Genomic DNA, 14,263 nt, shown 5'->3' with positions numbered 1-14,263 from the left:
TTCGCTTATTTCTAATAAAAGATGTGGAACCCAGATCCCGCTGCATGTTGGTCCAAGCATGCTTCCAACAATCGTGACAAGGTCCAAAAGGCTTTGTAACAGATTCTACCACCAAGCCATAAGACTGCTGAACAGTTAATCAAATGGCTACCCAGATTATTTGCATTGACTCCCCCCCCCCACACACACACACATTTTTTTACGCTGCTGCTACTCTCTGTTTATTATCTATGCATAGGCACTTTACCCCTACCTACATGTACACATTACCCCAATAACCTCGACTAACCTGTACCCCCGCACATTGACTCGGTACCCCCTGTATATAGCCTCGTTATTGTTATTTAACTGTTGCTCTTTTATTTTTTAAACTTTAGTTTATTTAGGAAATATTTTCTTAACTCTTATTTTTCTTAAAACTACTTTGTTGGTTAAGGACTTGTAAGTAAGCATTTCACTGTAAGGTGTAACACCTGTTGTATTCGGAGCATCTGACAAATACGATTTGATTTGAATCAGGGCTGTAAAAAATATGAAAGAACAAGACCAATTTAGTCTAACAAACTTGTGTGTTTTTCTGCTTTTCATGTGTCTCTCTCAGGAGGAAATGGAGTGGTGAATGGGAACAGGGTCCGTGGGTTGGGAAAGGAAGGCACATGAGGCTTGGAGAGTAGAGTGAGTAATCACAAAGACATGGCTGGAAAGTCCCAGAGAGCAGGTATGGGAGGAATCTCAGGTACCTGAGGTGACAATAATGGAATGTCACACGTCATTGTGATATCTTTGTCTTAGCTATCAAATGTCTGCAGTGGAGTTAATTTCTTCTATCTTCATTTCAACTGACTGTGATGGGAACCTATCTCACAGCAGAAACCCTGCTCATATACCCATCAATGCCTAACTAAAATTCAAGTGATAGAATATTTTAGAACCTTACACAGTACACAGTGCAGATGTTATTCTATACAATTATCTTGGGAATTCATGAGGCTACAGTAGTTTATTATAGGACAGGTTGCCTAAAATAGTCATTTAAGTATCTATTTTTAGAGGTGTCTCGCCACTTCTCCATGGAATTCAACAAACACAGACAGGATGGGGTTTGAGTTACGTCAGCTTCTATGTTCAGTTATCTAAAAGGATGTGATGTGAAATAATATCACAGGACTGCTCTCACAACAGCGACCCTTGAGACACGGGACCATGCATGTCTATGCAGAGTCATTCTGTCCACATCTGTTATTCATTAACATGTTAGGACCATTGTTTTCCCCCAGTTTGATTCAGGCTTGAAACATGCGTTACAAATAAAGATGTTATGACTGGGATATAAAGAACAGATATTGAACAGATCTGTTGAAATGACCATGCCCTTACTTTAACATCAACATCAGTAGCCTACAAATGTATGATGAGGGGTGTAATAACATAGTAGGCTAATAACCTTCAATTATAGACACATGATCAACTATTTATTGATCACGGCTGGTCAGGTATGTCCTATGATGTCATGTCATATGATTTCCCTGGATAGGCCAATGTCTGGGAAGTGCCAAATGAGAGCATACATTATTTGTTATGATCCTGTCTCTTTAATATTTTTTAAACCTGATCTCTTCTTTCTTAGTCACACCCGTCAGCCGGTTAGCGCCGAGCGCGGCAGTGGCTGCCCATGTAAACCGATTGGCTGGTGGGTTTGACAGTCTTGTCCGATGCACAAGGGCGGGGTTCTCGGTCGGTGGAACTGAATTACCGGCCGAAGAAAACTTACCCTTGTTGAGCCTTGAGGTGTGGGAATGCGCTGGACACTGCCTGTGAAAATAGGAGCCCAATAGACATATCTGAGAATGTCTTAACGTTTTGTGGCTAGTTCCAGGATATAGAAGTTGACTTGAAATAAATTATTATTTTTCCTTCTCAGAATGAAGTGACACCACATCACATTTCAGTAACTGGGATCTGTGATCTGAAATCTTTACAACCAGATTTTTTTCTCTACACCGGAAAACATAGGATTTGATTTTGATAAGGGTAAGTTTATTTTTATACTACATGAATAGGCTGGGTTTAGAGTGCTAGGCTATATAGGATTGAAAACATCAGAAATAGAATGTTAAGAAGACGATCCTGAATAAACGATCTGTCCCTCTGTCTCGTGTGCGCACAGTTGTATGTTCGATAGCCTACACCGGGATCGATAGCCTACTCACACGAGCCAAAGGGAATGTATCGAACGAATTGTACTATTTGATATTGGAACCTGTTTTGAATTTCCTGGTTCACATGCATTTGTGCTGTAGGTTGCAAAGATCTACGTGTAGCGCTATACAATATTAGACCTTTCTTTCGTTTTGCATATTTGTGATTGTGAATGACAGCTTGTCATCAGTGCTTCTATTCTATACATGTTTGTCATTTCCGCGTGCGCCTGTAGGCTTTACGACAGCCCGGCATGTTCATTTGTAGCATAGTAGCACGCCCGGTCTGTAAAGGCGCACATAGCAAGGTATTACTACATAATATGACTGCTATTACGCAGGCTTACACCTGAGGTATTTTGTCAGGTGATGAATGTAACAGATCTCCTCTGATAATGTTTCTCCTGGAATAAGTGGGTTCAGGTGTTTTCTAAGCAAAATCATTGGAATACAATTATTATGGCTGTACTCTTTCACCTTGTACTTCAACGATTGTTCATGTCGACCAGTATCAATATTATGTTATGACCTATTGATAGTAATTATTAGGTAATTGATTGCTTGTTAACATTTTCATACATGTCATGAATGCAATGCCACTGTTTAGACTCCAATATGCTACCTGATCAATGGACACTGCACTATAGCCCCCTGTCTGCAACAGGAATGAGAGATGTATTCAAATGTGCTGAGTTATTTTGTCAAAGTGAGAGGAGCAGCAGGCCAGGCAGGCAGCACATGGCCTGCTGAAACATGAGAGCATCCAGAGGATCATCATGAGGGCTGATGTCATGACACAGATGCACCGTGATGTGTGGTAGTGACGGGTCAGGTTCATCCTCACTTACTGTTCCAACTGGAATGGAGGTACAGGGAATGTTTCTCTGAGGAAGAGACTGGGTGTGGGGGGGGTGTTGTCTGTGTGTGTACAGTGTGAGGCATGTGTGGAAGAAGGTGTGTGGCATTTGTGTGCCATACAATCGAGAGAGCGTATTCCTTGAAAAAACCTAGGGGTTCTGGAGCTGGCATTGAATGGAGCAGGTGGGAATGGGCTAGCCAGGCCTGTGTTGGTTGGTTGGTATGTGGGTGTAGCAGGGAGCTGCTGAGAGGACACACTGGACTGTAGTCATGCCCACATGAGTCATGGTGCAGTATCTGTCTATCTATCAGTCAGTCTTGCTAAGTGTGCAACACTCACTCACTCTCTCTCCATGTGGTGTTGTTTTCACTTGGGTTACTGGGTTGAACCGGTCTCACCCTCAGGAGTCCTGTTCTGAACCCACCAGACTGTGCCAGACTTGTTTTGGTATTTTTCTTTTCATATTTAGGGGGAAGGACACTAGCATGGTAGCATGCATGCATCTCTATTATATTTAAAGCCTTCTAAGGCAGCCATGAGGTTGTGTTCTGTGTAGGTGTTTGTTCTAATCACCTCATGATGACTGATTGAAAAGCTGACCCGTCTTCAGATGTGGATGTGTCATGGCAGGCCCTCTGCTGCTCCGTCCAGTCAATGAGATGATGCAGCCCCTTAAGCAATTGCATATTTCCTGGAAGGATCTTCTTGTTTAACGGGGTCTCAGAGCATTTTGTATGACTCTGTACGTTACCCAAGACACTCTATTTAGTATGATATGTTACCCTTCGTATTCATTTTTGTATGTCCATCATCCATTTTGTACAATATTTTACGAATTTGCAAAACGTACAATATGTTACAAATTTGTTACCAACACGCAACCTTTGGGCCCACCTACCCACCGCAGACCAACCACCGTCTTTTCGTAACTACTATCTTATGTAATCATACAAAAACATAACATATCATACGTTTACTATGTTACATCTAGTCCAAAGACCAGCCTGTCTTGTTATGAAACTACATTGTTCTCTCCCATGGCCTTCAGGTATTTACCCTAGTCTCTGAACAGTTCACTCTCTCTCCCCCTCTCTCTGTCTCTCTGTCTCTGTCTCTGTCTCTCTCTCTCTCCCCCTCCCTCTGTCTCTCTCTCTCTGTCTCTCTCTCTTGTTCTCTTTTTGTGTGTGTGCACGTGTGTGTGCGTGCCTGTGTGCTGAGCACATGCTTCTCTAAATCACCCCAGGCTGTCTGCTGCGGCTTCAAAAGGCCTTGCTACGTCATGTGAGACCCAGAGATTATAATCATGTAGTAATGACTATGGCGTGAAATGCCATAGGATTGATGCAATAGTTATTAGTAATTATAGTGTTAGTATTAATCAAAGTAATTGTTGAAGAGAAGACATTTTCATAAACAGATCGTTTATTCGAAAAGGCTTGGGTTTAATTGTAGCATTAGTGTGGGCTAAATCCTAACACGGAACTCTTTTTAATTTTTAAAATTTTTACCCCTTTTTCTCCCCAATTTCGTGGTATCCAATTGTTTTTAGTAGCTACTATCTTGTCTCAACTCCTGTACAGGCTCGGGAGAGACGAAGGTTGAAAGTCACGCGTCCTCCGATACACAACCCAACCAAGCCGCACTGCTTCTTAACACAGCGCGCATCCAACCTGGAAGCCAGCCGCACCAATGAGTCGCGACATCCCCCCCAGCCCTGTCGATGAGACACAGGAGGAAACACTGTGCCCCACAGACCTGGCAACCGACAGAGCCTGGGCGCGAACCCAGAGTCTCTGTTGGCGCTGCAGTACAGCGCCCTTAACCACTGCGCCACCCGGGAGGCCCTAACACGGAACTCTCAACGTGACTCACACACCCAACATGTGTATCCACATCTCAAATGAGGATTCCTCAGTTTGTGGAAGCATGCTTGTAGTTGTAAAATATAAGGCAAAGCAACGGTATCTCTTGTCTTGCAGTTAAACATGTCTACCAACTTGGTCAGCAGCTTTTGTAACAATAAGCTGGGTGTTCCAAGCAGATCAGTTAAGAGTGTTCCCACCACGGCAGACAGATAGACGGTGCTTTACAAGCATGGCAGGTATAGTTTCACTGAAGAATAATGGTGAGAGAAGAACAATTTACTGCCTATGCGCTCTCTTTGATCTGGGCCCCATTGATGCTTGCTCAACCACTACCGTCAATAACTTTGATGTGCTTGTAGTCGGTCTGGAGTTTGTGTCAGATTGTGTCAAGGCTTCAGGAATGGTTGATAAGCAAAAACAGACCACTCTTTTCAGATGTTGCAAAAATGATTTGTCACGTCAATCTGCCAATCTATGAGCCGTGGTGATTACGCTTTATGTGGAATACTTGAGAACAGGAAGATGTTTTCCTCATGCTGTCAGACACTGAACGCCTTTCTATACATGCAAGCGAAAACACAAACTTTCACATTAGTTCCCAACAGTCACAATGAAAAAGCCTCATCAAAACCAATCCCCCACCATTTTGTGTTGTGTGCGGAGTTGGCGTGGTCATGGAGGCTACTTGTTTGTATTCACAATCGTCCTCCCTCGGGTGTCTTGAGTTTGCCCATGTATGAATAAATGGAACATTGCTTTGGTCTGTGAGTTTCCTGCCAGTGTTCAGGCCTTGATTATGTGAGTCCCAGGAAAGCAGCCGTGAAGCAGCTAACTGTAACCCTCCCATTACATCTTGGAGGTGGCACGTAGGGCCTGTGCTGCAGAGGCTAGGCCCGGCCGACAGACAGGACTACAAACTCAGTCAGATATGATGTAATGCTGTAATGCTATTTCAGGTCTACCTCTGGTCTCCAAGCCTCTGTCTGCCAGCAAGCCATCCTGCCTGCTCCCCTCTCTCTCTCTCTTAGTCCCCATGTTACCACCTCATCTATCAAAACTCAGCCATGGCCTATGTTGGGATCCACAGTCAGGAATCCCAAGAAACTCAAATACCCATGTCTCCTGTTATGACTACAGGGCAGAATGTGAACTTCCTTTAACTGAATGTAGGGATTAATATAGATTGTTTTATGTTATTATTTGTTTAAAGCTGATTTTAGGTGGGGCTTAGTCTGATGAGATGATATTTAGGGCATGATCCTTGCTGCTGGGGGTTTTTATGGATTCCATTGGTTGTTGTTCTCAATGGGGTGGCGTCTGGTCTGAGACTGGTTTACCCGGCGGCACTCGTCATTCTCAGGACTATGGGAATGTTGTGGGTGCTCCCACCAAGCAGACTAGAGCTCCAAGGAGGAGGAACTGCTCTGTGTATTTTGATCTTGGGTGTTTTTCTTTTTCACAGATAAAAAATAGGGGTCCATAGGAACATATTGTTCCATAGTTGTTGGCATGTGGATAGTGCAGATCCTGACCTGTGTAATATCTCATAACACAGAGTTTACACAACAAGTCAGAATCTCTAGTCCAATTCAGATCCTGACCTGTGTAATATCTCATAACACAGAGTTTACACAACAAGTCAGAATCTCTAGTCCAATTCAGATCCTGCCACTCAAAACAGATGAAATATAGGCTTCATTTTTTTAATGGTTGTCAAGTGGACAGTTTGTGGAACTATTGTCAGTCTTGTTCTTTTTCGACAGGAATCTTGAGTGCAGGACTAAAAATAACATATACCACATTCAGCACTTTTCCTCGACCTTTTTGCTAGGAAGTGAGCGTTCTCATGTGCACCAACAAAGTCCATTCCATTATTGCAAAATCCCCAAGAGAAATCTTTGTTCCTCAGCTTTCAGTTCGAGCCCATTAGCACAGGTCTCTACTGTCAGACTGTCCATAGTGTGTGTAGTAAGCCAACACTATCTCTTTAAAAGACTGAATGGCCAGACAGACAGACAACGATTGGAGAGGGACAATTATAGTTACTATCCCAGGACTGTTACAGTTGAGAGCACATTTTTTAAATAGGGCGGCCTGCTATCTTTGGCCCAGCAAGCCTTCAGCCCCTAGTGTAGGGATCATCAACTAGGTTCAGTCACGGGACAATTTTTTTCTTGAGCGGATGGTCAGGGGGCCGTAACATAATTACAAATCATTTGTAGACTGCAAATTGACCGGAAGAAGCCCAAACAAAAGTGATACAAAGACAATGAGTGTCACTATTGTGAACAAGTTGAGTGAGAAAGTTCCAGATGCAGAAATATCATACCCCTAAGACATGCTAACCTCTCACCATTACAATAATACGGCAGGTTAGTATTTTTGTAGGGGTATGATATTTGTGCATCTGTAACTTTCTCACTCATCATTATTCACAATACATTCAGGACTATCCGTAATCATGGTAGATACAACATTAATGTAGAAGTGTTTAGAAACATATTCTATTCTTATTTACAATAAAAGTGACTACAAAATGACACAATCCATTATTTACCATTCATTTCTATTGGACGCAAAATAATCTGAAACACAACCAAAACTAACACACATATAAGTGAATTTGTCCCAATACTTTTGGTCTCCTAAAATGGGAGGACTGTGTACAAAAAGTGCTATTATAATTGTTTACCTGATATGGATAAAAAAATACCCTCAAATGAAAGCTGACAGTCTGCACTTTAACCTTATAGTCATTGTATCATTTCAAATCCAAAGTGCTGGAGTACAGATTCAAAGAAGGAACAATGCTTCAATGTCCCAATAATTTCAGAGGGGACTGTATTACTCTCTACTGTACGTGGGAATACTTAGGAACAGATTTCCATAATGAAGATCACTTGGACCTGATTTGCTGGTGTTTTTACAGTATGTTATGTCCAACAGCAAAAACTACATTTTTGCTTAGTAAACTTGGGGGGGGTGTCAAATAAAATCACACAAGGTCCAAATTCGGCCCATGGGCCGCCAGTTGGGAAACCCTGCCCTAGGGACTGCGGATCCTCATGGTGTATCACAGCGGTAAACTCATGTAGACTGTTCCCCTGAATGGAAGAGCACACAGAGTCATACACAGTAATATCTGGTCAGTCTCCATCATCAGTCCCCAACACCACCTCCATCACATACCTTGGGCCCAACTCACTCTGTAATGGAATTTCCAAGAAACGAGGGTGTGCTTTTGGAACAGCTCTGTGACTTGACCTTGCCTGGTCCTCTGGGAGGAGGTGGATCCAGGAATGACTAATGATAACTGACAGGGAGACAACTTGGAAAGGTTCTGCAGTTGAACTGTTCGGTTGTGTTTTAAGATCTTTGTGTCACAATGACTGAAATTGCTGATGACGTCATCCTATAATTCTGTTTGTCCTTTCCGTTAGTTTGCTCTCCTGTTCTTGTCTGCTGCCTGTGCTACACTTCAGAACCATGCCAACTCTTCCATCGATTGGCCAGTTGTCAGTGGTTGTGCTTGGCATTGACTTTTGCCAGGAAGATGATGTAAAGCCTACCAGTGGTGCCAGTGTTGCCACCCAGTTGATCACATCACTCACTGCAATAATGAAGCCGTCTTCTGGATTCTTCTGGTTGGGAGCACAGTGGTGAAGGACATTTGCATGTAGAACAGCGATTCAACAGAAAAATAAATCCATGAATAGTCTGTCAGGTTCTTCAGTCTGGGGACGTAGCCCAGATACAGTGAGTCAAGTTGGTTCTGCTGCTGTAGAGGTTGACTAATGCACACTCATCACCACCACTCTATATGGTCTCTCGTAATCACTCAGTCATAACATAACCTGTTACCTGACCGATGAGGGTTTATTTGGATTATCTCACAATGACGAGCACACCCGGGAAGCTGGGATATGTGTCATCCCTTGTCCCCCCTTCTTTCCCCTGTCAAAACATTGAGCTCATCTCTGTGGAAGAGTCTGTGTTTTCCTCAGCCCAATCTACAGGGTGAGGCCCGAGGAGACCTCCCCCAGCCTACTGTATCTCACATAGGGTCTGCCCCAGCCCTAGAGTCAGCCTTCCTGTGCCTGTGTTTGGGAGTTTCCATGACTCTCTGTGCAGCACAGCTGGCTGCAGCAGGCCTGTCCTCCCCTGCTCTCTCTCCCCGACCCCTCAGACCTGAACCCTGGCTGGCCTCCCTTCTGATGATCCCCCAGGGCCAGCTTCACTTCCTCAGAGATGACTTAATGATAGAGAATCCTTTGGCACCTTGTTAGATTAGGGAATAACATGTAAAGACACAGGTGAGGGACTTGTCTGAAACAGGTCAATCAAAGGTTGTGTGTGTGTGGGAGTGGGGGAGATTCCAGGGCATGGGAGAGCTGAGAGAATGGCCAAATGTAGCTACATTTTTTAAATCACTAAAACAGAGATGATTAACTTAGATTTTTCTCCTCTTCATCTAATACGGTGCACATATTAAATGCTGAGTGATATGAAATACAGACAAAGCGTCTAAACCGCATCAACATTGTCATTGTAACGTTTGTATCTTATTTTCACAGTCTGTTGACAGTGCTCAGGAGACTATGATAGAGTGTATCAAGCACAAAAATACTCACTTGTGCTATATATCTCTATTTATACAAAGTTACATAGGACCACAATAATGTTCCTTATTTTAGTAGAGGCTTTAATAAGAAACCCTCATGAACTCCGGGCCTAGAGGTTTACTCTATAAGGGTCGGAAGTTCAGAGAAAGAGATCATATCAGCATAGCATCAGTATAGTTGAGTGCTGCTTTTTTTCACACACAGCAACTAGTTTGGGCAGAGTGTACATGTGGGAATGTGGGGACTTGTAAACAGGCAGTCTGGGTGGCTGTGGGAATCAGTGCACATGTTCAAGGTGGAAGTGGAGCACCTGTCTTACTACACCACATGGCAACAGCGATACACCTGGAATACTCAACCACAGGAAGAACATCACTTCCTCTTTCTACCTTTGGGTTTGACTATATTGATGAGTCTCACCTGTTCCGCTTTTATCCTCTTATCTCCCTGGATATCTGCGATGTATTACAGATGAAGGGATTTAAACGTTGGAGGGATATGAAAATCACCCTGTTGTGTCTGGGACAGACAGAGAGACATAACACCGGAGGGATGTATATATACACCACCGGTCACAAGTTTTAGAACACCTACTCATTCAAGGGTTTTTCTTTATTTTTTACTATTTTCTACATTGTAGAATAATAGTGAAGACATAAACTATGAAATCACACATATGGAATCATGTTGTAACCCAAAAAGTGTTAAGCAAATCAAAGATTCTTCAAATAGCCACCCTTTGCCTTGATGACAGCTTTGCACACTCTTGGCATTCTCTTAACCAGCTTCACTTGGAATGCTTTTCCAACAGTCTTGTTGGCTGCTTTTCCTTCACTCTACGGTCCGACTCATCCAAACCATCTCAATTGGGTTGAAGTAGGGGGATTGTGGAGGCCAGGTCATCTAATGCAATACTCCGTCTCTCTCCTTCTTGGTAAAATAGCTCTTACACAGCCTGATGGTGTGTTGGATCATTGTCCTGTTGAAAAAATAATGATAGTCCCACTAAGCCCAAACCAGATGGGATGGCATATCACTGCAGAATGCTGTGGTAGCCATGCTGGTTAAATGTGCCTTGAATTCTAAATAAATTGCAGACATCGCCACCAGCAAAGCACACCCACACCATAACACCTCCTCCTACATGATTTATGGTGGTAAATACACATGTGGAGATTACATTTTCACCCACGCTCATCTCACAAAGACACGGCGGTTGGAACCAAAAATCTCCAATTTGGACTCCAGACCAAAGGACAAATTTCCACCGGTCTAATGTCCATTGCTCGTGTTTCTTGGTCCAAGCATTGGTCTTATTGGTGTCATTTAGTAGTGGTTTCTTTGCAGCAATTTGACCATGAAGGCCTGACTCATGCAGTCTCCTCTGAACAGTTGATGTTGAGATGTGTCTGTTACTTGAACTCTATGAAGCATTTATTTGGGCTGCAATTTCTGAGGCAAGTAACCCTAATGAACCTATCCTCTGCAACAGAGGTTACTCTGTGTTTTCCATTCCTGTGGCGGTCCTCATGAGAGCCAGTTTCATCATAGCGCTTGATGTTTTTTTTGCGGCTGCACAAATGTTCTGTATTGATGTACCTTCATGTCTTAAAGTAATGACGGACTGTCAGTTCTCTTTGCTTGTTTGAGCTGTTCTTGCCATAATATGGACTTGGTCTTTTAGCAAATAGGGCTATCTTCTGTATACCACCCCTACCATGTCACAACACAACTGATTGGCTCAAACACATTAAGAATTTCCGCAAAATTAACTTTTAAGAAGGCACACCTGTTAATTGAAATGCATTCCAGGTGTCTACCTCATGAATCTGGTTGAGAGAATGCCAAGAGTGTGCAAAGCTGTCATCAAGGCGAAGGGTGGCTATTTGAAGAATCTCAAATATAAAATATATTTTGATTTGTTTAACACTTTTTGGGTTACTACATGATTCCATATGTGTGATGTCATAGTTTATGTCTTCACTATTATTCTACAATGTAGAAAATATAAAAAAGAGAGAAAGAAAAACCCTTGAATGAGTAGGTGTTCTAAAACTTGTGACCGGTAGTGTATATGTCAAAGGTAAATGGGTTTGTCTGGTTGGAGTCACTCTGTGTAGAAGATTAAAGATCCATAGTACACATCCTCAACAGCTACTGTGTAAGTGACTGTATATGTGTTCATATAGTTGCCCCCATTGCTGAATTGCCTTGTTGCTATATGGAGGCAGGTACAACACAGCAGCAATGGTGCTGTCGTAGTCTGTGGTTCATCTGTGGCCCCTGCTGTGATGTGGGTTACAGCTGAAAGATGGCACGTGTCACATGCTCTGGGACATTCCATCCCCTGTCACTTGGCTTTAAGACCACCATCCCATGCCCTGCCTGTCCTCTGTTCAAGCACTAACAGTGAGTGCTCTGCCCCGATCACTAGCTGTAACATCCCAGAGGAAGCCCCCAGTCTTAATATTATGACTGGTCATAGCAGGTATTAGGCCTCAGACCCTGTTTGTTGTGATGCTGGTCAGGAAATCAATTCCTTCGATCTGCTTGTGTGTTATTTCTCATTTGTGTACACGTTTCACCAGAAACCGCCCGTCTACTAAACCAGTTGAGGTCACTTCCATCCATGCAAGAATGTTCTTGGTTTAGGGAAGTGATACCGTGAAGAGTTCTGTATTCTCCAATACATATTTGACTCACTCCAAACCCAAAACGAATGAAAGATATAGAGAATTCTTAATTAACCATAAAGGTCAAGCAAATCTGTATGAAGGGATTTAAAGAGGCTTTGAATCATATTACAATCACTGTAGAATTCCCTTCGGAAAAAAACTAATTACCAAGTAGTGAACATTTTTATATAATATATGAAAGAACGTTTTAGTAGTAAATTAATAAATTAATGAATCCATGGATTATGAATGTCATTAAATGAACCTTTCAGTATATGCCTATGTTTTTAGGACATAATGGTGAAGCTAATTTTCTCTGGCGTTTTGTCAGACCTGGATTCAAATAGTATTCAAAGACTAAACCTGAGTTTAGTAAACAAATACTGTTTGAACCCAGGTCTGATGGTGTGTCAGTTAATCCCTCACCCCAGCAGACAGACAGAGGGTGGGTGTTCCTGCCAGTCCCTCCCTGGCCAGTTTATCAGGAGGTTTGACCTCATTGGCTTTGATTGGAGATCAGAGGGCTGATTTGGACAGGCCAAATGCCCATTCTCTCCCCTGGCTAAATCCGTGTGTAGTCTGGCTAATTCCTTTGTCCCAGAGCAACAGGCCACGCTTCGTCTGCTCTCCTCAATAGAGACAACAGCTTAGATTTCACACTGAATGGAGATGCCAGAGGGGGCTGACTGGACAGGACAGAGGGAGGAGGGAGGGGCGGCTATTGTTCTCTACTGTGGTATTTGGAGGGGAGGGATGCCTCATGGCCGGTGATGGGATGAAATTGATTAGTGTGTGTGTTGTGGCTGTGCGCAGTGGACGTTGTGGAGAAGCCTCCCAGAGAGCAGTGTGTTTTCTGCTTTCCCATTCGGAGGTCTCTTCAGCTCCTCCTCTCCTCCCCACTTCCTACCAGCACATCTTAAATAAGCAGTCATCTGACCTCTCCGTGCTGGTGGTCTTTTAGGGAGGATGTGAGGTCACACAGTTGATGGCGTCTCTTTGTGAAGTATTTTTACTCGTGTTGATTGGCCAGAGCGTGGAATTAAACCTAGGAGTGCCCACAGTGAGTAATATGGTGGTGACAGGCCGTATCACCTCCAGAATACACCGTCTGAAGGACTTCATAACAAGATACGCTGTTTGTCCGATACAGGAATCTGTCCACATTTACGCCCTCCTAACCACGATGGGGTTAACGAACTCCACGCACACAGAAAGTCATTAGCTAAACACAGAACTTGCTGACACCCCAGTTTTAATCGATAAAGGAATGAATCCTTCAGTCAGCCTGGTTTTCCCCTTCCTTCCCTCACTTTGAGGAGGAATTTTGGATCAGTCTCCACAACAATGACCCTCCTTCAGCCCCATGCGCATCATCAGCCTGATGCCCAGCACACAATGCAGCCTTTTGTAGGCGGGAGCGATTCAGGCTGATATCATGCTGGAAACTATTTAGATGGGGATCACATGTGGTCATGCTGCTGCTGAGTCCCCTCTTAGCTCACTTGGCTAACAGGAAGGGCAGCTTCTGACTGCTTTCTACAGACAATAAGGCGCTTGTTTAGCTAGTTTGGGGATGCATCTGGGAGCCTCTCTACGGGGGGTAGTAGTGGAGGAGAGACATTCTGCTTGGAGTTTGTTTTCCTTTGTTTTGTTTAAAGCTGCCCAGTTTCTCAAGAGGATGTAAATCCATACAGACACTTCTATGTCCAACGGTAAGAGGTCAAACACGCTAAAATCCGGTCACTAAGTCAAATGCTAACGTTATTGATTGACTGATTATGGAGAGAAAGAGAGAGGGCTGTTTCAGATTTGCATGCTGTGGCTCACCCAGTGGTTTCCCTTGCCCTGTCAGGCCGGTTTTACAGCGGTGTTTTGAATTTGTGATTAGGTCATGGAAACAATTATCTTATCTCTTGGCTGTCAACTGTCAGTGCAGAGAGCGGAGAGACAGTATTTTATTTATACACATGTAATTGCTGTGATTTATTATGGAGTGTAAAAGTGTCAGATGAATATATCATGAAATATTGAGTCATGTTATCAC

At 43.3% G+C, this 14,263-nt stretch overlaps 1 protein-coding gene across 3 annotated transcripts in view; it reads left to right on the top strand.

Annotated features, from left to right (window-relative positions):
• Positions 1-1,673: 1,673 nt before the first annotated feature.
• Positions 1,674-14,263, top strand: part of LOC112258720 (inactive rhomboid protein 1) — a 47,630-nt gene continuing 35,040 nt past the window's right edge. The window contains exon 1 of one of the 3 annotated variants that reach the window (XM_042327459.1): positions 1,674-2,031. The gene's annotated coding sequence lies outside the window, so the exon portion shown is untranslated. The remainder of the gene's footprint in view (positions 2,032-14,263) is intronic. The other 2 variants (XM_042327457.1, XM_042327458.1) reach the window with 2 other exon arrangements.

Source organism: Oncorhynchus tshawytscha, linkage group LG09, assembly GCF_018296145.1.
Source record: "Oncorhynchus tshawytscha isolate Ot180627B linkage group LG09, Otsh_v2.0, whole genome shotgun sequence".
Lineage (NCBI taxonomy): Eukaryota > Metazoa > Chordata > Actinopteri > Salmoniformes > Salmonidae > Oncorhynchus > Oncorhynchus tshawytscha.
The sequence above is the reverse complement of the archived record's forward strand: the minus strand, read 5'-3'. Positions and strand labels throughout refer to the sequence as shown.